We start from the raw sequence: 26,165 nt of genomic DNA, 5'->3' as shown, positions 1-26,165 counted from the left end.
TACTGATTCCAAACTACAAATTTTTCTCTAAAGCGGATGGCGATATTTATGGCACACATAGAACAAAAAACCGGAGGGAAAAGCGTAAACAAACCAGCCTTTAGTTAATTGAATACGAATCGTTTCATGGTTAAGTGAATGGAAATTTCACTATTCCAATCTTCAGCCCAAATATTCTGATAAATTTGAAAGTGTCTCTAAAAAAATTCACGGTAATTTTTGGCCATATGTGTGCCATAAATATCGCCATCCGCTTTAGAGAAAAATTTGTAGTTTGGAATCAGTAGTTCTTTGACTGCTATTTCTAAATTATCAGTATGTTGGAGAAGCAACTCAATTGCTAATCCCTGTATATTTATGATTATATATATATATATATATATATATATATATATATATATATATATATATATATATATATATATATATATATATATATATATATATATATATATATATATATATATATATATATATATATATATATATATATATATATATATATATATATATATATATATATATATATATATATATATATATATATATATATATATATATATATATATATATGGGTGTGTGAGAGAGAGAGAGAGAGAAATAGGGGGATTGTGATTTGTAAACGCATATATGTATGTAGGCTTGTGTGTAAGTTGGTATATGTATGAATACATGCACATTATGATGTTTCCATGTTTTTAGTTATCTCTTCTGTTCTGCCAGTCATTTTTAATTATCCATACTTCCTCCTGTAACTCCCTTTCTCACTTACTCCTGCCCTTTTTGTTTACACGTCTTGCTTTCTTTCTGACTTTGTCAATCAATCACTCTTTTCTCTCTAATAGTATAACCTCTCTTTCTCTGTCTCGATGTGTTACCTCTCCCTCACTGTCTCTCTCTATCCCGTGACATCTGGCTCCTCTTATACACTTATATTTCTCTCTTAATCTTCCTCCATAAAAAATAATCTAACCAACTTTTCGTTTTGTTTTATTTCATTTCATTTCCTCTCATTTGTTTCTGTCTATCTATTTTTCTATCTTACATAAACAAATCTCCTCATCACACCCCTGCCCCACCATGATCCTTGGTCAGATCACCTAAACGTAAAACATTGCCAAGATTTATTTTACAAATCACACTCTACCATCTTAGAATACCAGGATACATAAGCTAATCTGATCTTTGGGGAAAGACACAGTTGGAATGGGACTCACTAAGAGAAAATAACAACAACAACAATAGCAAGAACCAATGCCACCAACTTAGTTTATGCGACATCTTTCTTCTCCCTCTTCTCTCTCTCTGTTTTTCACTGCACCTCTCCCTTTGTATCTCTCTACCCACCCCTCATTATAGATCTTCCTTAATACCATCTGTCTATAATGGCAGAATCGTCAGTACACCGGGCGAAATGATTAGCAGTATTTCGTCTGCCGCTACGTTCTGAGTTCAAATTCCTCCGAGCTCGACTTTGCCTTTCGTCCTTTCGAGGTCAATTAAATAAGTACTAGTTACGCACTGGGGTCGATGTAATCGACTTGATCCCTTTGTGTGTCCTTGTTTGTCCCCTCTATGTTTATCCCCCTGTGGACAATAAAGAAATAAATATCAACTATCTATCTATCTATCTATCTATCTATCTATCTATCTATCTATCTATACACATATATCTCTCACTCTTTTCCTCCGTCTCTTTAATTATAAACATCTACCTCTCTCTCTCTCTCTCTCTTTCTCTCTATCATCATCATCCGCTAATACATACACCAGCACTGCAGCAACATATTCTACAAATTCATCGCCTTATCCCTCCACGTCTCTCTCACTTTCCCCCTCGCTTTGTCTCTTTCTCTCTCCCTCTATCGGAAGATTCCCTACATATCAAACACAACTCATCAATACAGCTTCTCCTTCGCACACTCACACGTTCACGCACACATTCCATCTTCCAAAACCAAATCAATGGAATCCTTTATAATAACAACAGAAGAGGGTGCCAGCCTGACTTTAGCCAATTATGGTGTCAACAAACTGCTACTCCCATCGTCTATCATTCTGTTTTGAATAAATTCCTGATAGAAAAACCAGAATACATCCCTTTATCACATATTGACCAATCACATTTCGCAAATATACAATGTACAACTGAGTGATGCCTTCTTTTATATGTAAATATGTGTGTGTGTATGTGTGTGTGTGTGTGCGTGCGTGTGCGTGTGGAGGGGGTCTGTGTATCTATACGCATACATATACATGTGTATGTGTGTTCACACGCGCACGACAGGCGTTTTTGAGTTTCCGCCTATGAAATCTACTTACGTGTGTGCGATCGGCTCTGAGCTATAAAAGAGTGGTACTGAAAAATTCCTGGCTTTGAGTAAAAGAAAATGTTAGAGGATCAGTTAATTATGATTTTATTCAACGTATTCCATCCAGATATTTCACACACTTATTGCAGCAGTTTTTCAGGTCTTTGTAAGCCTTGTTAACCAGGGGTTCCCAAACGTTTTAGACCATCGACTCCTTCATGGAATCGTTGACCTCTCATTCACCTCCAGAAATGTACAAGAACATAAAAAATTAATAACAATAATTAAGTACATGTGCAGTTTCCAGGCATTTATCAACCCCTTGTTTAGCCTCATGGACCAATTTAGAGTCCTCTGCTGTAAATGAGCTCGGAACCAGACCTTTCGTGATACCCTTAAAGCCAGATACATTTCAACACCCTCTCGTGTGTATATTTTGAGCCTTCAAATTTGCGATGTTACTTTGGTGTAATGGATAACACAGCTATACCGGTTTATAACGGACGCGACGTTCGAAATTCGTAAATGATACCCCAACATTTCCGTTTTCTAGAAACATATATACTTGCAATATATCTCAGTGCATGGGAGACGCTTGTTGAACATGAGGCCGCACATGTTCAACGTTTAGAGTTTTGATTTCATTAATTTATTGAAAGTGATTTGTCTAGGATGTTGGGTAATCTAAACTCATAAAAAGATTGGGGAAAATATGATGTCAAAAAGTACAGAAGGAAAATTAATGGGTATCGCGTTACGAAGGCAAACTATTGAAAAATTATATTAACAACGATTAATTACGACTGATAAACGGAGTTAAGTGTAATTTACTCACACAGTATTAGTGAAAATGTATAAGTTTTTGTATAGAACATTTTTAACAATAAGGCATGCACAGCTTAAAGCGTCATTAATTTATTAATCAAGTTAGCTACCAAGTATTATTTATGTAAATTAATTCATCCAACTTTGCGATGCCGTTACTTGTAGTGACTGCATAAGTTTTTGATAACAGTATTACATGGTGGGCCAACTGTTAATAAGGTACATCAATGTCAAGATGAAAACTCCCTTGCAGATTTCGCTATTCTTGTCCACAAAGAGATAACGTAAAAATATTCAGTGGATCTTATAAAATTTCAGTAATTCTCATGATGTTGGCTCAAATTTATAAATTTATACCACTTTGCACTAGAGTAATGCTTAAAGCACCATTAACGCGTGAGTGCACACACACACACACGTGCACGCACGCACGTATATATACTTACATAAATGCATTCATACATTTCTAAAGTGTGTGTCTATGTGTGTATGTTTGTGTGCGTGTGTGCGTGTGTGTGTAAGCATATATATAGATGTTTTCGATCTAGTTTGAATTTTTTGCCATCAAATTTGAATTCGTTGCCATCAAATTTGAATTCTTTGCAATCAAATTTGATCCAAACTAGATCGAAAACATCTATATAATAAATAACGAATTTAATGCATTTATTCAAGGCTTACATGTGTTTTTGATTAATATTGGAGTGATATAGTTCCAAATTTCATTCGATTTAATCAATCGATCTGTCGTCGACCAACTGAAGAAAATAAATAAGAACAACAACGAACATTTATCTTCCTCTGACCAACAATGTGAATATATATGAGAAGATTTGGCGATGTGGTTAATCCTGATGTTAAGAAGATCGCTTCATGACCACGTGAATATTCGAGTTATATCCGATTTTGTTCAATAACTTTTATTATGGCGCGGACCTGAACAATACATTGTGAATGAATTCAGAAGATTGAAACTGTATGGGAGTCTGTTATAAGCGTATGTGAATGTTTATACATACGTTTATGCATGTGTGGATCAGTGTTTGTGTTTGCTTCTCACTACGTAATTACTGGCGTTCGTTAATGTCCATATGGCATAACTCTTTCACACAAGAAGAGACCCACAGAATATGTACGACCTAAAATTAAGTGCGGGAGTGGACTTGATTTGCTGAAGTTTGCAAGGTGGTAAGGCAGTCCACTGTCATCCAGGACCTGGGACAACAGAAAAAAGTATCGGTGAGTGTTTTCTTTCATTTTGTGTGTATGTGTGTGCGTGTGTGTTGGTGTGTGTGTTCTAATGGTGTTAGAAAAACTACGTATACATTATAGGAGTTAAATATTGTGTGCTAATTACGGGCTCTTGAACTCACTATGAAAGATGTAATAAAACAGAACACAAAACATATTGTAGAAAACTACACAACATCACTAATAATACGGTAAGACTTAATCGGTAAAATTAATAATACGAATTTCTCATAAAGAACCATAAACACGAATACTCAAGAATAAAATACTAATGACTGTATAATTTATAAATTTGATTGCACATGTATCAGTTGCAAACGTGGGTCCATTCTATACATCTGCCATAGAGGAGCACCACTCTCCCACCAACTATAAGGAGTACATGCGTACTCGCAGAACGAAGCAATGATACAGAAAATATTATTGCACAACATATTTTCCTCATGGATTTCGTCAGAAAAAATAGACAACTAATAATGGGAATTGTTTTGATGTTTCTAATAGAACTAAGTTTGCTTATATTTTCCAAAATACTCCTATTTTGAATTTGCTTCCTGCATTTTTCAAATTGTAATGGATATGCTGCAAACATATATATACGCACACACAGAAACATATTTAGAAATATACATATATATATACATACACGCATAAACATATATATTGTACACGTACACGAACACACGTCTAGTTACCACACACATATGATATAATATTATATATATGTGTGTGTATTCATATATACTTATATACATACATATATATATATAATATATATAACATACATGTGTGTGCGTGTGTGCGTGTGTGTGTGTGTATGTGCTCGTGTGTGTGTGTGGGGGGGGGTACTCCAGCATTACTTTCTCATGAAAATGAGAGTAGAGTGTGCTAGAAACGTTATTGATGGATTTAGACATTTTAATGTTCCAAATAGATTTTGAAGAACTCATTTGAAATATCTGAAAAACCTTGATATAAAGAGATATAACTAAATGATAAGTCTCCACTACAATATTGCTTTGCAGGCAGAAATCAGGTTATAATCTGACTGTAATTCGTTTTTATATCTAATACGCTCTCAGACACAAATATCAATTCGCGTTCAAGTGGTATTATATACAGAAACGGTTTCAAGTTTGTATATGTGTACACTTTTATCAGGATAGCAAACTGAGAAGAGTCTGCGACATTATATCTATCTATCTATCTATTTATCTATCTATCTATCTATATATCTATCTATCTATCTATCTAGATGTATACATACAGATAGATGGATACATATATATATATATATGCATATATATTTACACACGCACATACATACTTATACATGCATACATATGTATATATATATATGTGTATGTATATATATATAAATACATACACACACACACACACACACACACATATATATAATTGTAATTATATAAGCAGTTCTCTATATACGCACACACATGTTTATTACATGTATGTATAAGTTTGCTCTCTCTCTCTCTCTCTCTCTCTCTCTCTCTCTGGGTGTGTACACACACACGTATATATAGATGAATACATATATGTTTATATATAATATCATAGAAAGAACGGTAGCTTTATATATGTGTGCGAATAGAGAGAAAAGTGAGAGTGACTAGCATATATAGTTAAAATTTCATATACCCATAGTTAGACATGCATCGTCACATACACATGCATTTATTCGTAAAATTGTGGACATGTGCTATGTGATGCATATGGGCGTATGAGCGTGTGTATGCACACTTATGTGCATGTGAGCATCTCTCTTAATATATATACATATATACAGATATACTTTCACACATGCATATATACATATATACCCATGCATGTGCATATGTATATATATATATATATATATACACGCATATGCGCAGTCGTACATATATATACGCACGTGTGTACGGAATTATGAATCATCAAATGTTTAATCTTCTTTAATGCCACATGATGTAACAAAAGTATTTGATTTATGGGGTCAAACTTTCTACAGAACACTTTGTTTCATCTCTTGATTTCACTGTATCCTAATCAATCCTTAACAAAATCGTTCCCAATTCAATATGTATAAATCAATAAACAAAACATTAAGAAGAAAACAAGAGATCAGTTGGAAATCTGAATTATGTTTGATGAGTTATCATAAAAAAGAAAAAAAATTGTGCACGTATTTCAAAAGATCCTCATTATTACTACTTTGGCTTCCTGGAAAACACACACACACACACACACACACACACACACACACACACACACACACACACAACTATTCACTCACACACACGTATACATATACACATATATGAACACAGACAGAAACCCACTCGCACATGGTCATATAAAATTGTACATATTTATATATATTTGCGTGTGTATATGTGTCTGTGTGCATGTCTGTATATGAATATATACAAAATATATTCATATATATTTATACACACATACACGCGCGCACACACACGCATATACATTCGTGCATGTATATTTGTTCGTACGTATAGTTCTATGTGGCCTTGTATATATTCTACATATTCTTTCGTTATGCATATATATATATGTATATATATGTATGTATATATATGTATATATATGTATATGTACTTATCTATCTATCGGTCTATCTATCGGTCTATCTACACACGCACATACAGTATACACGCATATACACACGACAAAAGACATACATTTACATTCACAGCTGCGATTTTAAGAAGTCCACTCTTCTACCGTATAGCTCCCTGTTTCATCCCGCTTTGTGGTGTCTTACATACACGCCTTCTTTTGTGACATCTGGTTGTGTAAAGTCATTTTAGTGCAACTCATTTGATAGAATTAGAATTGTAATCCATCTTCTCGCTCCCTCTGTCCCCATCTATCTCTATTTCTCTCTCTCCCTCTCTCTCTCTCTCTCTCTCTCACTCTCTCTCTCTCTCTCTCTCTCTCTCTCTCTCTCTCTCTATATATATATATATATATATATATATATATATATATATATATATATATATATATATATATATATATATATATATATTATGCATATATGTACATGTCTGTATACATGCATGTATATTTATATATGTATGCGTGTGTGTGTGTTTGTGTGTGTGTGTGCGCGTTCAGTACCTGAATGAAAGACTTCGGGGTAGACGAAGAGAAAGACTGTGAGCGCTTGATAGCAGTAAAGGATCAAATTACGTCTGCTGAGCTGAGAATTCAAATTTCATAACTCTGAGCTTCTTCAGTCAGATTGTAAAGCAAAATCTGAAAAAATGAAATTCAGAACTGTTAAAAGAAATATCCAGAAAATGATTTCAAAACGAGTATTTGATGAGGTGTATGCGGAAAGGAAAATTCGAACTATAATGATGATATTGATTTGCATGCAAAAAAAAAAAAAGGATAATTATTTGGGTGTTAAAATACTTGAAAAATATAAAAAAAATTACAATGTAAATCAATCGTATTAACCGAAGCTATTTTCAGCCAAACAGAGAATGTCATTCGGACTCAATTAATGTAACATCAAAGGAAGAAAGAAAAAAGAGAGAAAGAAAAAGAAAGAGTAAAAGTAACAAAGAATGAACGAATGTTAGTTTAAAAAGAAGACGAAAAGAAAAGAGAAAGCGTTATAATGAGTTAATGAGAAAAATATCGTAGATACTTACTATGCCATGTATGATGGTCACAACCCTGCTAAATAGTAGTAGTAGCAGCAGCAGCAGCAGCAGTAGCAGTAGCAGTAGTAGTAGTAGTAGTAGTAGTAGTAGTAGTAGCAGTAGTAGTAGTAGTAGTAGCAGTAGTAGTAGTAGTAGTAGTAGCAGTAGTAGTAGTAGTAGTAGTAGTAGTAGCAGTAGTAGTAGTAGTAGTAGTAGTAGTAGTAGCAGCAGCAGGTGCAGTAGCAGCAGCAGCGGCAGTAGCAGCAGTAGTAGTACTAGTAGTAGTAGTAGTAGTAGTAGTAGTAGCAGTAGTAGTCGTTGTTGGAAATTCTCTTCTAATTCTGTTGAATGACGGCTCTGCACCACTCAGGCGACAAGCCTCCTGCCAACGGGCCTGTTCGAGTAGTCGTTGCTGGTGAAAGTTTTATGAAGTCGTAGGACAAATTCTATCTCAACATCTTGCGATACGGCGAGGAAACGATGGGCCTATATTTGATATGCCGATCCCTACATAGTATTTGAGCTTCGGTAAATAAAGTGTTTTGCTCAAGAATATAAAACGCCACTCGGTCCGGTAATGAAATCTGCGATTTGACAATCGCGAATGCAAAAACATTGAAACAGTAAATAGATCGTTAAAGAGGATAGAACGATGAAATTGGAAGACATCTGAAACTTTATGATAGATCTGCCTATTGAAAATTATACAAATTTTTCAATTTGTAAAAAACATTTATTCGAGATATCGTTTCGCGAATTCAAGTTGGTTTTCTTCACCAGTAATTGTAAAATATTTTCTTTCGTACGGTGATAACAAACTTCGTTCATCAGTGATCATGCTGCTCCGGAAATAGATTCCAAAGCACGGATAAACCACGTTTAAATAAAACTTATGTCAACATTTTTCATTAATATCGAAATACAGTTCAAAAATCCCGCAGATTTAATTTGGCGGGGCGGTTGAAAAGGAATGTCTTTGCGAGTACAATCGTGTCTTGAATATGTTAAATGTTTTTGGCTGGTACCATTATTCAGTCAACCCTGACACAGTATACCAAGTAATTGATAACGTAGTTTTCATTAAGTTGGCATTTAATAGAGTTTCTACAATTACATGCTGTGGGGTTTTGATATTACTACTATTTCAAGCTTTGCATTAATTGAATTTATTTGATTGAATCTATCAACGAATATTCCACATACCAAAAGTGTGATGATAATAGATGATATTATTTATCTAAACAGTGTTAAAACAACAGAACGGGTGACAGAAAATGAGGAGCATGAAAAAACGTGAGGGTGAGTGATAAAGAAGAAATTATAGAGGTGTTGGAAAATGTGAACAAAGACAGTTGACAACGGCTTTGGAGAGTAGAAAAACACGAAGAAGATGATCAGACAGGAACTTCACGGAAAGTAGGTGGTTAGCGTATTGAAATGAGTTTAAAGAAAAAAAATCAATCACTGAAAAATTCAATCACTAAATGGAAAAGTTTTAAGTATAAGTGTAAATATGATTGATTTTGAAATAAAAGACATGTTTTATCTTACGACGTTGACTCCCACTCTGAGATGAAGGCACAATCTGGAAAGCAAGAGTGATGCCATTAGGTCACAACGACACAAAGAATTGCAAATGTGTTTGCCACATATGGAAAAAGGGGGAAGCATGTGTGTAACGAATTAATAATTTAGTGAATTAATGATTTGATAAAATAATAAATTTAGTGAAGATGCTGAATAAATAAAGCGATGAAATAATTTAAAAATCAATAAGCTTGAGGTTTCTTAATGAGGAACAAGAATTAGTTAATTAAGTGTAAGAGAAGTAAAGTTAAGGATAATACGAAAAATATGAAGGGAAGTGATTATTATGATAATTGTCATAATAAATCTGTGATGTTAATTCTTATTCTTCGTGCAACTGCAACCGAAATTCGTTTCACCACGTTGTGCAAGGAATCTCTAGAGTTCTTCAAGAAAGAACAAAGATAAATGAATCGCTTTCCACAAATAAAATAGATTAATAGTACAGCGAAAATATGCAGAATATTTCAAGAATTCTCTTTCTGAGTTTCCTTGGTTGAGCATAAGCACACAAGTAATCATGCGTGCCAATATTATAAACACACGTAGACACACACACACAGAAGTTGGAATAAAGAATGCTACTTGTGCGTTAAACGTAGCATGCAGACTTACTACATGGGTGTAAATTTACTCCCCCACCACATACACACATGTATAAACACGGTCATGTTTAAACATCTAAACTAATTTACATGTCAACAAACCCCAAGCGTTGAATGGTTATCAAAGTCGCCCTGTTCAAAGAAATTTTCAGACACAGACACATACATACATACATACATACATACATACATACATACATTCATACATACATACATACATACATACATACATATATACATATATACATACATGCATGCATAATATGGTACAATACAGACAAGCTGGTATGAAAGACTATTCGTTCCTTTTGATAATGAATACTATGTCCCATAAATTTTTACCATAATTTTTTGTAATTCATACATATCTCTTAAAAGAAATAGCTATCTTTGAGTAAATACAAACTCTTTCGAAAATTTCGTAGCTGCAAGCAAATAGTGAAATATACCAGGTGGAAAATTACAACACATGCGCCATGACGACGTAAGAAGCCGGAGTCAGCTATTGCAGATCGCGGAACTATCGATAAAAATTCCAGTGGACTTTTGAACTGAACCAAGACCCATTCCAGTTCTACTGAAAGGCTAGCGAAGACTCCTCGGTAGGCCACACGAAGAGACTTAATATTGGGATAAGAAATACCCAATAGTCTTAATTTTTTCAGAACATCAAATATACCACAAGCTACATTTTTTGGAAAGAAATAAGCCACCCTAACAAACAAAACCACTCAGCCAAATTGCATACGTGATAATAATCATATTACCAACACAGTAAAGTTTTCCGCGGAAAGGCTGTGGACATCAAGAAGCACGACCATTACAATAACAAACCACCACCACTCCACTACACAAATATGTGGCAACCACATACGATTTCACCATAACGGTTTGGAATATAAAATGCTAAAATTACAGCTTGCATCGCAGTTCAAACAGAACTTCATGTTTACATACATAAAGCACTGCATGGGAGAACGATACCGACACGAGTTCAGTAAAATCCCAACGAACTGATGTCATCTGTGATCGATGAAATTTCCAGAGAAGTGATTCAAATTCAAGCTCCCATGTTTTGGACAATAAATGTCTTGCTATAATGTGCCCCATTAAGTGTGCACCAGGAGATGGGAGTAAAAGAAACCAATCCAAAGGATACTTCTAACCCAAAAGAGATTACCTCCCTCCAAAATAACATAAAAAGACTGAGGGAAAAGGTAAGACAGTTGGACATTATCAGCAAATGTGAAGCTAAAAATGATTTCTCGATTCATCAGCTACGACAGCATGATAGGTAATCCAAATTCTATGAGATTTGCCGCCAAGAAACACTCACAAGGAAACTGATCACCCTCAAATACTATCTACAAAAAGTAGTAGACAGGCAGTGGTTTTAGAACTGATGCTTTTTACATCATTTCACACATAGTCATGGACAGGCAATTCAGCTCATCTCCAATTTGGTTCAGGTACGTAATGTTTAAAAGACCACCCCCGAAAAAAGAAAGAGAGATCGATATCCATCGCTCTTGAACGGAAGTCGGGGTGAGATTTGTCGATTGCCTGTGCCCTCAAGTGTTCTAACACCAGGCGCTTTGAGAGCCATCCCTAACGCGTCAACAAGCAGCCTACCGGTGAACAAGCTAATCAGGTGCATCGTATAGGTGTGTTCGATAATATATGTATACTTTTGTTTTTATTTGTAAAGTGATAGGACTACCATTGAGTTGATTTTGGGAAGGGTAGACGAACACCAACATCCCAAGATATAGACTTGAATGATTGTACAGAGAGATCTCTCTCAAAATGAAACCAATGATAGTCTTCCATGCTCCCCCAATAAAGATCATTTATCCACCAAAGTGGTGCTGAGAACTCATACATATACACACATACACACACACACACAAATACAACACACACATAACTTATCATCGATTTTTTCAATACATCTAGGTATGTATGCATGTTTAGTGGAGGCGCGTGGCCTAGTGGTTAGGGTGTTAGACTCCTGATCGTAAGATTGTGATTTCCATTCATAGACCAGGTGACTCGTTGTGTTCTTGAGCGAAAAACGTCATTGTTCCAGTCCACTTAGCTAGAAAAATTGAGTAATCATGAGGTAGACCGGCGTCCCATCCAGCTGAGTAATACATATGAAGTCGGTATGACGCTGGGAGGTCATTTTACCTTTACATTTATATATGTATATTTCTACAGTTGTCTATAGATAAATATATGTATGCTCGCACGTAAACGTGTATAGTATGTTCAGAAAAAATAATTGAACCTAGTATGTGTATGAGCGTGCATATGGCTATCAGACTAATTGTTAATATCCGGTCGATACTTACTGCTCACAAAATAACTTGTGCATAAGTTCAGAGATCAGCCATGGCTATATACGCTTCAATATCACAACTTCACACTTTTAACTTATTCTCTTAGAACTGTTTAATGTTGCACAACTGGCTGATTCCTTGCCTTCTCTCCAAGAAGAAGGCATAGAGATATTTAGTATTTATGGGTATTTATGTTGAATCTGGTCACTAGTTTTGAACGTAATCAAAACGTGAACCATTTCGTAGACTAGTCACCAATATAGTAACATAACTCGCTGTAATGATTAAGTTATTGAATAGTTCATTCTATACGAGAATGATTCATTCTTTCGAACATGCACATGTATCTGTATGTATATATTTACATATATATATATATATATATATATATATATATATATATATATATATATATATATATATTATATATATATTATATATATATACATATATATATATTATATATATACATACATATATATATATATATATATATATATATATATATATATATATATATATATATATATATATATATATATATATACATATATATATATAGGGAGTGAGAGAGAGAGAGAGAAAGAGAGAGAGAAATATATCTATGTTTGTATATATGCATATATACATGTATACACACATATATGTATGTATATGTATATATATATATATATATATATATATATATATATATATATATATATATATATATATATATATATATGTGTGTGTGTGTGTGTGTGTGTGTGTGTGTGTATATACAAACACACACATGATAACATACGCATATTGTTAATATGTTATACACATTCGCTCCCCATTGAATTAACTAATGCCGTCTTAACTCGGTTTATACATTCAGGCAGTTCGAAAATGGTTAAGCTCCAACATAGGAACAATGATAGGTCTACTTCTTATACGAAATACAAACGTTGAAAGAACTTGAATTGTTCAACATTATATTCAGTAACAGACTTTCCAGTTATTTGTTCAACCAAGTGTATTAATAAAATGCTATACTCCGATAACATTCATTCCTTCTTTCCATCTCTCTGCCCCTTTTTCTCTCCTTCTTATATATACATTATATATATATAATACATTATATATATATATATATATATATATATATATATATATATAAGGATGGGTATATAAAATTATAAATAGCTGCTATATTTATACACTCACATATATATTTATATACATATATATCTTTATGAATGAACATCTAAAGCAATATATATACATATATATATGTATATGCATGAACACTCAGTTATATATGTGTGTAACAATTTACATACACAAATGGGACTATATTATTTCGTTCACATCTGCACACATGCTCACACACGCACACGTGTATACATGCGTTTTGCAAAGGTATGTACATACATTTGTTAAACACAATTATACACATACATACATGTATATATATATTTACAATACACATTGAAGCCTTCTGTGTGTGTGTGTGTGTGTGTGTGTGTTTTACATGTGTGTGTGTACTTGTTTGTGCGTTGCGTATATTTGTTTATAGAGAGTATATGTGTAATCACACCTGCATACACATGTCAAACACATTTGTTGTACATAGCTCCCGTTCTCTCTTTCTCTGTCCCTCTGCTCTATCTCTCTCTCTTCTATCTCTCAATATATATAGATTTATGCATGTGTGTGTGCATGTGTATGCATATATATATATATATATATATATACACTCACATTAATAAATACATACATACACACATATATATAAATACATACATACTTACATATATATATATATATATATATATATATATATATATATATATATATATATATATATATATATATATATATATATATATATATATATATACATATATATATATACATGCATTTACAGGAAATACATACATGTGACAAACGCACATTTCTCTCTGCGTTTGTTCGTATACAACTAGTGCAGATGTATAGGTTTGAGATAATTGCTTTGCAATACGAAGAGAAGTAATATTGAAGAGTTTTAATTTCTTGCTTTCAACATTGTCCATAAAATTCCAGCAGACAATTCTGACAAAATGCAGATTGGCCTAAAGTGGATTTATTAAAATTGTGAAAGCAACCATTTTACCTCACATCGAGGCTTGCTTTCATTGATTGAAATTACCATCAGCAATGCACTGGTCTAATAATGCAACCTCATTGAAACTGTTCAAATAGTCTTGGGAATTGCTCATTTCGTTTTGGCTCAGCTGCCAAATTTAGTTATAAACCATTCCTTTGCATCTGTTGTGTGAGGGATTTGAAGATTTTGATGAAGTTATAAGTATATTATTGTGTTATATATTGTTGAGGTGTGAAGGCATAAAAGCTGCCTAGTTGGATACAATGACAGTTTCTGAGTGAAGTTATGTAACTCTCCATTGTTTGTTGCAAGATTTTTCAAATGCTCTAGCATGAGATTTTATCTCTGCCTTTTTTTTCTTATTGCGGTTAACGAAATAATAGCAACACCAGAGAAATTTCATTGCATATATTATTACCCCTAATGTTTATCCTCAAGAAGTCAACCCTGAATGAAAATATCTATATTCAAATATTTTTCAGTAATACTTATTCCACTAGATTTTTAGATATTGTCTATCAATGCCTACATTATCTGAGCGTACAATATTTTAGGTACGATAGTATATGAGTTAAGCGAGAGCTGGTTGTTATTTCTATGTATTAGGTGGTGTGATCACATAATGGCTTGTTTCATAGCTATATACGGTAGCTGATGTTTAATACCAAAGCAGTTTTTATCAAACAAACCTATAGCCCCAAGACCTTCATACACGACCACCTCGTATAATCTATTTTTTAAAAATATATATAAGGCCACATTATTTATTTATAAAAGTGATAGTGTGAGGTGTAAAGGAGTTAGGGCTTCTTTTTTTTAGCAGATCTAGTATTGTTATTTAGTCACAAGGTTATCCTGATCACTTAGCCACGATCAAAGTCATTCTTACTTTTCTCATCCCATCTTATTTCCAAAACAACATGCTTTTGTGACTACACTGTTCAACGTGTTCTTTTTCAACAAGTTAATATATAAGTCCTGTCATTCCTGATTGAGTAGACTTATGGTTAAATACATTCCATCTACGACAGTCCCAGAGGTGAATGTAACGACGGAGTCTCTCTCTCCCCCTCTCTCGCTCTGTGTATATATATATATATATATATATATATATATATATATATATATAATGACTACATATAGATACAGAATATAGATTTTGACTGGATGACGAGAAAGTGGATGAAGATAAAGTTTTATCAGTTATTTGTTTCAGTCACATTGGAATGCAACCTTGCTGAGGAACTGCCTTGAAGTTTTATTCCAAAACAGTCGGCTTCAGTATTTATTCTATAGGTCTCAGGGGTGTAAACAAATGACAGGAACATAACCCCCCCCCCACACACACACACATATACACACACACACACACATATATATATACACACACACACACGGGTTTATAATGGCCATGTGCACAATCTGCGTCTCCCAAACTCACGCACAAGACATTGGTCAAACCGGAGTTATAATAGAAGACACATGTCCAATGATAATTGCCGTGCAGTGAACTGAACCCAAAACCACGTTGTTACAAAATGAATTTTCTCAATCACACCGCCATGCCTGCACATATAGTGACTAGATATAGATAGAGAGTGTAAACGTTGACTGGATATAAATACGGTGCAGATATGTTAACTTGAAGGTACACAGCGTATTCAAAGACTGGACAAATATGGCGTGTATATAGATAGACGCAGTTTGTATGTAGTGAAAGAATCTAGATGTTAACTGAATAGATGCAGTGTATAGATGTTGATTGGAGATGTATTATGTATAGTTAGTGATTGAATACACGAAAATAAAGTGACTGGACTTAACCAGAGCGCGTACATTTTGACTAGATATAGGTATATGAAGGCGATATTTAAATAAGATTTACACACTATCTAGGCTGTTACTACCTGTATACTGCAGACCTAATCAACATCTTTTGACTCTCAATCCACTTCATATCTTTTTCATGTTTTGGCACAATCCCAGCAACTTCGGGGAGGGATAGATTGATAAGATCTTCCTCAGAGCTCAACTGGTACTTATTTTATCAACCTCCGAAAGGATAGAAGGCAAAGACAACCTCGGCAGAATTTGAACTCAGAACGTAAAGACTGAAAAAAGTGCTGCTAATTATTTTCCCTGGCATGTTAATGATTTTGCCAGCTCGTCGCCTTTCTGCCAGCTCACCAATTTTTGCTATCCACCTAATATCAATATAATGTGTTTACCTGGTGAACAGCTACACATTGTAAACCAGTCATCATATATTCTGAAAAAGGAAAAAAAAAACATTAACAGTGTATTTAAATCGACCTTCATCACATTCAGTGTTTTATTCAATTTGCATTTAACGGATAGTACGATTGTTTGTGGACACAACTGTGATTTTATAGCATTAAGAGTGCTGATGTCGGAGTTTAACTCCATGTTAACTCCATATATTTTCGAGCAATACAAAACTATATTATTGTCATTCGTCGAATACCTAAATGCTGATGAAAATATATATTAATGCTAATGCACTCACAACAAACCAAATGAATACTTCAGCTATAAAGGTATTCACTCTAATTTCTCCGGGCATATAATCAACCTTCTATAACCTGTACTTTCATATCTGTTTGTTAATAGACTAATATTCACCAGCACAATACCTCATTATATGGATACACCATCTAAATGTGGTTACAACAGAAAAAAGTTCTTTATTCATAAAAATCACCTTTAGACTACAAACATTCTGAAGTAGTAACATACCATTTCAGTGCAACCTACACCTATCATCAAAATCTTTCTACGTTACTTAGATGTTATTGTTGCTGTTACCAACACAACGGGAATCTTTTACGATTCATTATTTATTCTTAGTTTAAGGTATTATCCTCTGGGTAGGGCCAACGTAAAATAATTTGCAACGTAGTACAAGACTGATTTGAGACTTGAAGTAAGGTTCCACAAAGTTCAAGGGGACTGCGAGAATTTTATATGGCGAGTGGTGGAGGGCTTGGCATAGCAGATAGTCACGGACACCCACTTTTCTCTCCGAATCCATCAACGATGTCACTCCCGAGCCCACCTCTGAGAGACACTACCTCTGGAAATATGTATAACTGACACTGACACTGATGGGGTACTATATTCACCAACATGTTCTCCATCGGAAGCAGTTACCTTTTGTTGGATTCAGCTTTTTATAACTCGCACGCACACACACACACACACACACACACACACACACACACACACACACACACACAAACGCACAGACACACACACACACACACACACACACACACACACACACAACACTCGCACGCGCGCGCAGACACATATATGTGTATATGCAAGTGTGTGTGCCCCTGTGTGTTTCTAAGATCGTAATTCCTCTTCGTCTTTACATCTGTTTACTGATTGTGAACAAAAGCCTTACCATTCATGCAAACGTTGTTGTTGTTTCGGTCGTCCACGCAAACAAATCTGGATTAGATGGGCATTCGGCTGTGGAGAATATTGCCTCTCCGTAGCATCATCTGATCAATGCAAGCAGAGACAATTAGATGTTAATATGACGACGATGACGACGATGGTGATACACTCCATATACAAACAGGTACACAGAAAACTCTCAGGAACCAGTGAAAAAGCCTCTATCTGTACAGTTGTTTAACAGTCAAATTTTTCTAGAATTTTCCTTTCAGAATAAAACGTGCATTAGACACACTATGTCTGGCAAAATACTAGATGGTTACATCTAGAGCATCTTTCATTGTAGACATTTTGGATTAAGAATAACTTGTAACGATAGAATTGCACAACACCTCCAGAGCGAGTCAGCAAAAGAACCACTGTATGTTTGCTGAACCTGCTAGAAATGGCAGTCAATCTCTCTCACAACACACTCTATAATATCTTAAAATAGAAGGACATACTTGATAAGATTCATCTTGTCTGAAAAATGCAAGATTGTCAGAGATGGGACACATTTTGTCATACCTGGAGTTAAAGTATATCAGTAACAGCATCAATAGTAAATAGATCGTGAGCCAATATGAAGTGGAAGTTATTTTTGACAATTCTTCTCTTAGAAGTAGCACCCAAATGCCTCTCTCAAATTACTAGACATTATCTTTAAAAATAAGGACGTTGAATAATGTGATTTTTGGGCAGTGTGCTATAGAAAATGACAGGAAGGTCATGGTTGCAATTTATTTTGGCTGATTACGGATGTTCCAGGGATAAACATCATCAACAGCAATAAATAAACACTGAAGGACCACTTCAAGATTTTATGAAATTTTGAAGGAATTTCGTCCAAATTTAACACAGATCACATTTCATTGCACCAACAGTGTTTTGTCTCTTAGCTTTCATTTTTCTCTTTAGTTTTCTTGACTTCGTACTTCTGTCTTTATTTTCACGGACTTGTCATTTCTCTTTACTTTCATTACAATAATGCTGTCATACATATTGTCGTTACTGTCATTACTAAACTGATGTCATTTCTTCTCTCATTACAATAACATTGTCATTCCCTCGGTTTTTACTGTCATTACTGCAATATTATCACTTCTCTTTCTATCTTCGTTGCAGTAATGTTGTCAATACTTCTCTCACTCCAACAATGATGTCCTTTATTCTGTCTGTATTGTCATTACAGCAATGTTATCATTTCATCTTTCATTACTTTCATTACAGCAATATTGTCAATCCTTCTTTCTCTATAGTCATTATTTGTGTTATTTTTCTCTTTATACTTACCATACGTTAATGTAAATTTTTCCTCTGCTGTATTCTTTCTATAATGTCATTTCTATTATAATGTTGTTTTTATTGTATTCTTTAGTATCATTGCAGTAATGTTGCTTTTGTTATTGTTCACGTCCTAGTTTCGCTGCACTGACATTTATTGTCTTTGAGAGAAAGAAAGAATGAAAGAGAAAAAGAAGGCAGATATTTTATTCGATTGTCAAAGATATTACATTACAAAATTATAGTTTGCAATAATGGTTTCTCAATATAAAAATGGTAGATATTTTGGGAAAGAAAAAGTTCAAAAAATATAAACAAAAATAGTTTAAAGCAAAAGGTTAACAGTTTTACACAAACACTGAGGTGTTAAAATTATTTCACCATAAAAAAATAATGTTTTTAGCTTTAGCTGTCTTCCAGAACATTCCTGTTATAAACAGAAAGAAAAAAAAACAGAGGGAGAAAATAAGCCGTTTGATCATGTAAATAAACGTAGTGAGATGAGAAAGGTTAAATACACGATAAAGAATAAAGTTAGGACTGTTCCTTTAATCTTGTGGCATCCACCTATGATTGCTTCGTATCCACTTATCTACTATTTTAGATACTGCAACTAAATTTTATAGATGGAGGCTCACTTCTGCTTCTGAGTAACAATGTATTGTCATAAAGTTTTACAATCAATATTATAACACCATAACTGCTTTAACATCCATTTAAAAGCCATACAGACGTGGGTTGGATAGAACTGTTACACGTTACATGATCACTTAGCCTGTTCTTGTAATATCTCATCTATGAGAGACCAACTTCTTTAGATTTGCTCTTATCATTTCACTTTTAGTCACCCTTTGCAGTTAGTGTCGACAGTACACATTTTTTTCCCTCGGCACTCATCAGGTTGTTGTTGTTATTGTTGACGATATGCTCTCTCAATAATCTTAATTCAGTAGATATACACAAAACCATTCCAGCCACAACAATCCTTTCGTTTCATTTATGGTGGGTGGCATGGTTGTATTTATGACTACCTTACCGAATGTCCTCATTTTTGTTTTAATGATGGAATATATATGCATGCTTTGAGAAAGTTTTAAGGAATATTTGTTGCATGACATATGTGTAGGCTCTTTAACTTACTGAATTTACTATTTCTTCTGCAATATGCTCTACTGACTGGATTGAATCAAATTCATATCATATCCTGTAGAAAAATTAGAGAGGATGTTTCTTTGTAAAATAAAAAGAGATATGGTACTTCTCGGTATATTTCGATTTTATCCAGTTGCAAGAGAGATTCCAGTCTGTTTTCCTTCTTTAGTTACTTAACAACAATGTTTCATAACTGGAATGCTAATTGTTGTGATGCTCGATTGCTGCATTATTTAATGACTACAATGTTTCATTATGATGAGCTTTCATTTATACAAGGCTTTCGAAATTCATTATCGGATTGCCGCGATGTTACATTGTAGCAGTGTCTCAATGTTGTGATGTTTCATTGTTGTGATGCTTCATTGCTAAGATATTCCATAACTGCACTGCTTTTTTGCAGCTATGCTTCATTATGTTCTTATTCTATTGCTGCAATATTTCATTGATGTAATTTGTCATTGCAGTTGTGTTTTGTTGTTAGAATATTTCATTATTCTGTTACATCATTCCTGTGATGTGTCATTGCTTCGCTGTTTTGTTGCTATAATATTTCATTGTTGTGATACTTTATCGTTGTGACGTTTCGTTGTTGAAATATTTCATGCAGTGATATTATCTTCCCCCGACAGTTAGTTTCAGCGAATGTTGCAGATGACCTAACAAGTAATGTGACAAGCTACAAAATACTGACTGAAAGGATTACAGATTGTATTATATCCCTAGTGCAGCGTCACTCAGTTGCCAAATCACTTAATGCTCAAATGGTCTAGTTTGTCTCACAGAAAATATATATCACTGTTATAAGCGTTTGTTGACTTCTATTCCAGAGTTAAAACTCCACCGAGAATATGATGAGCCAGAGAGAGAGAGAGATAGGGATAGATAGCTAGCTAGCTAGAGAGAGAGAGGGAGAGAAGGGGAGAAAGAGAGAGACACGCTCTTATTGTTTAGCTGAATATAGGCGCTAATCCAGCATGACTACGATTAATACACTGGCAATGACCTGTATTACTCAGATGTAGGTATCTGTTTGCGAATAAATCATTCATTTCGTAAGATGATAGGGTGTGGTGTAATGCATATTTAGCTGGTCTTTCTAGCAAGTCGACCCACCATTTAAAGGCTCGACGATTTGAAGAACAATAAGAGGGGGTTGAATTGATTCGATATTGAAGTAGTAGTAGTAGTAGTAGTAGTAGTAGTAGTAGTAGTAGTAGTCGTCGTCGTAGTAGTAGTAGTAGTAATGGCGATGGTAGTAATAATAGTAGGGGTGGTGATGGTAGTAGTAGTAGTAGTAGTAGTAGTAGTAGTAGTAGTAGTAGTAGTAGTGTTGGTGGTTGTGGTGGTAGTGCTGGTGCTGCTACTGGTTGCAGTAATAGCAGCAGCAGCAGCAGCAGCAGTAGTAGTAGTAGTAGTAGTAGTAGTAGTAGTAGTAGTAGTAGTAGTAGTAGTAGTAGTAGTTTGTTAAAACTGGGTACGTTGTCAAGTTCCTCAGAAACAGTAACACAGCTACGATGAATAATCAATGCACGCCGCCCTCTCAGTTAAACACTGCTAAGCGCTTCATCTTGCACTCCTCGGACCTATTAACTTCTGTCACCTCCTAATGAAAATAATATATGCATTAAGGTAGCTGCCTTACAAGAAAAAAATTATTATTCATGCGGTTCTGAGTTTAACCACCAAATCACTTATGCACCTTATATTTTCTCAGTCTGTTTTACTTGAGCCTAGGACATTTACCCCGACCCTATGGACAATAACCCCCTGAGGACAACAGATGATGATTTAAAACTTCTTAATATATTGGAGAGGTGGTAATTAACCAAGGAGGGTAATTGTTTTAGGGGGTGTAATATTGGAGGGGGGGATTAACCAAGGAGGGGAATAGTCGTCGGAGGGAATTGTCCTACGGGGGATAATTGTCCTGATTCGGTTTTACTTTCATTAAAGTAGTTGTGTTCTGGTACTTCTTGACGTACCAAGGTCTATAAGTTGCAGTGTAGAATGTAAAACTTTATAGTTTCATTTTTGAATATCAATTTAAGAAAAGCATAAAATTTACGTATATGTGAAATCTTTAAGTTCACGACCTGCAACTTCATATATGTATATGTATGTATATATATATACATACATACATACATACATACATACTTACATACATACACAAATACACACACACACACACACACACACACACACACACACATATATATATATATATATATATATATATATATATATATATATATACATATATATAGGCACATATATATATATACATATTTATATATACATATATATATATATATATATATATATATATATATATATCTATGTGTGTGTGTTGTATGTGTGTGTGTGTATGTGTGTGTGTGTGTGTGTGTGTGTGTGTGTGTGTGTGTGTGTGTGTGTGTAGATGCTGTAAAATATATAAATGCTATGCATAATCACATGAAGAAACAGTGTCTATTGATGTTTCGGCATGTAATAACATCACCATTGATCTAAATTCTAAATTATTACACATAGGTGTTGTTGTTTTTTTCCCCTTCTCGTTCTGAAAGTTTTTATTTGATTTCTCACGTGTGTCAGTTTGCACCGACACCCAAAGCACTACCATTGCTGAGTGCCAAAAAACATCCATTGCTGCAGCGATAGAGTAGAGGTTGCTTTACGTGTCACTTCAGTGATGTATGGGTATTAAGGCGATCTATATTGCTCTCCTTTATTATTTTACTTGTTTTAGTCATTTGACTGTGGCCATGCTGGAGCACCGCCTTCAAGGTTCATTTTTAATCGAGCAAATTGACCATAGGACTTTTTTAAAGGTCTCCTACTTATTCTATCAATCACTTTGGTTGAACTGCTAAGTTAGTGAGGTGTAAACACACCAACACCGGTTGTCAAGTGATGGTGGAGGACAAACACAGACACAAAGACACACATACAGTGTCTATCTATCTATCTATCTATCTATCTATCTATCTATCTTCATCATGGACGGACGGTAGATACATCGGCTCCCATGTAAGTTCCATTTTTCACTTCTTAAAAGACCCATTTTCTTTTTAAAATTTTGTATAAGTTGTGTATAACACAAAATACTCCGGGAAAATATATTTTTCAAATCGGAAATAGCTCTATTTAGAGCCTTATTTCCAAAAATTCAAAAACGTCTTCCTCGATCCTCGCCATATTTTGTAAAGCAAATATGGCTAAGGTTTTCAACGAGGCCGATTTCCCGCTCCTAATGCCAGAGGCGAAAACACTTAATGCCGTTCCGCATGAACGCAGACAAGTGATGAAGAAGAGCAATGATTCTGAGTCAACTGCTGCTGCCTCAACCACCACCACTACAACCATCACGTGTAAAAACTCTGCTGCTACAGCAGTCTTGCCTGCCACCATCACCAGTGACAACAACAACAACAACGACAAAGACAACAACAACAACAGCAACAACAACGACAACGACACAAATGTCCTTGCTAACATGACCACTGTCTTCACCACTGCTACTACCAGTGACAACAACAGCAACAACAACAGGACACCGGCCTTCAACACCAACACCGCCACTACTTCGACAAACTCTGCTGCCACTACTACCACCTTTGAACCTGGCAGTACCAACACCACTGTCAACACCACCATCAACAACTACAAGACGAACAAGATAAACAATACCACAAACGCCACAAACAACATATCTGCCAGCATCACAAAAACAAATTTTGCCGATGCAACGAAAGAAAAAAGAACAATATTAACATTCACCCAAAAACAAATCAATGATACAAAATCCCTTCTCACGAAAGAAGGTGACACTGTACAAATACATATACCAAAAGAAATCATCGAAAACACAAACAAAAAGCACACATCATACAGACTTATCAACAAGAAAACCAAGCGACCGGAGAATTTCTCCACCCCAAAAATTGATATTTGTCTCAAACCCATATGGCCCTTTCAAAGTCATGTTACTTGGGGACGCAAATTTGCCACGGTCCTAGTACTCTTTAAGAGCGAAGAGTTAGCGAAGGAATTTTCGACACTCTCTCTCCACACAGATGACTTGGTGATGATACAGAGTTATCTGGGACAGAGAGTGACGAAGGTGACAGTAAAGAATGTCCGTGGACAGTAGGTTCTATATGCCTCGAAATGGAAGAGGCAAATATATTAGAAATTGCTACTGCAGAGGAGAAAAACTGGGAAGGAGGAAAACAATCGAAGTACTCCTCCAAATCACTGAAGGGGAGTAACAAAAGATCCCCACACACATCCAACTGGCAAAGGACCACAAGTTATATGTAGTGGTGGAAGGAAGGCGGCCACGTTGTTATGTATGCGGCAGCGAGGCACACCTCAAGGACAGTTGCCCAACCGCCGCCAACCAAAAAAAAAAAACAAGGGCAACCACCAAAACCCAGGAAAAAACCCCTACTACCAACACCACCATCAACAATCAAAACAAGACAAATACAAGCAACACCGGCAACTGAGAAGACAACAGCATCTGCAAAAACAACAAGTGAGGAAGCAGGAGAAAGGAAAGAAAATTCCAAGACTGTTTCCCCCTCCCCCACATCACACACACCTCACACAAATAACAAGCCACCAGCACCAACAAAAACAGCAACACACCCACTCACACAAGCACACACAGACGCTCACAATTTGCCCCTACCCCCTTCCGATTCCTCAGAACCTGCGTCGGAAGATGAAAGTAATGAGGAATGGCAAATAGCCCAGAAAGGAAGGAGGAAGAAGAGCAAGAAAAGAATAGCAAACACAAACAAAGCAGGGAGATACACAACTCCCGAAAACACTCAAGACACCAACACAAGCACACACAACAACAACACAAGCAACAAAACCCCAAAAGTAAGCACACACACAATGCTCACTGCCATCAACACAAAAAACTCAGAGTTGATGGAATACATCAACACAAAAACAAACATAACAAACGAAGACATAAAAACAGCAACCACCCTTACACAACACCGCCAGAACACATCAGAATACTACACATTACACCAACCCTGCAACACACACTAAAATCTATTTTTCGCAAGGCAGTTGGCAAATGCCAACAATACCTGGCGAAAAAACTATACAGCGATCTCCTCGAAGAAAATCCGAAGGAGGAGACAGGAACTCTCCAAGGGTAAGTGACTCTCTTTAAAACTCTAACACTCACATTAGAACTATGCTCAAGATTGGTTGTGTAAATGCGCGTGGCTTGGAAACAAGGGTACCTCCTAAACGACATAAAGTCACACAAACTAGAAATCACAGCCATAAGCGAGACCAGACTCCATGATCCCCGGGCCCTTACGTCCATGTTTGGCAGACAGTTTAACATTTATTTTTATCCCTGTCTGTCGAGAATGGGCGGTAGTGGCACGGTGGTACTCTTTCGCAAGAGTCTGGATCTCGAAGTAAATACAGTATTCATAGACCCGGAGGGTAGATTGGTTGTTCTGGATGTCGATGGCAGCGATGGGTGTGCTTTTCGACTCATATCA

At 35.2% G+C, this 26,165-nt stretch overlaps 1 long non-coding RNA gene across 5 annotated transcripts in view; it reads right to left on the bottom strand.

The window, feature by feature from the left end:
- The window catches only part of LOC106867175 (uncharacterized), a 52,926-nt gene that overhangs the window by 22,871 nt on the left and 3,890 nt on the right, over positions 1-26,165 (bottom strand). Inside the window, exons 2-8 of one of the 5 annotated variants that reach the window (XR_016242889.1) lie at positions 19,477-19,628; positions 18,149-18,248; positions 16,947-16,987; positions 9,620-9,653; positions 8,078-8,907; positions 7,536-7,673; positions 3,914-4,352 (exon numbers count right to left, since the gene is read on the bottom strand). This is a non-coding gene — a long non-coding RNA (uncharacterized LOC106867175). Of the gene's footprint in view, positions 1-3,913; positions 4,353-7,535; positions 7,674-8,077; positions 8,908-9,619; positions 9,654-16,946; positions 16,988-18,148; positions 18,249-19,476; positions 19,629-26,165 lie in introns of those variants that run through there. The other 4 variants (XR_016242888.1, XR_016242890.1, XR_016242891.1 and 1 more) reach the window with 4 other exon arrangements.

The sequence above is a fragment of the Octopus bimaculoides genome, chromosome 8 (genome assembly GCF_046866305.1).
Source record: "Octopus bimaculoides isolate indiv1 chromosome 8, ASM4686630v1, whole genome shotgun sequence".
Lineage (NCBI taxonomy): Eukaryota > Metazoa > Mollusca > Cephalopoda > Octopoda > Octopodidae > Octopus > Octopus bimaculoides.
This window is presented reverse-complemented; position numbering and strand designations above follow the sequence as displayed.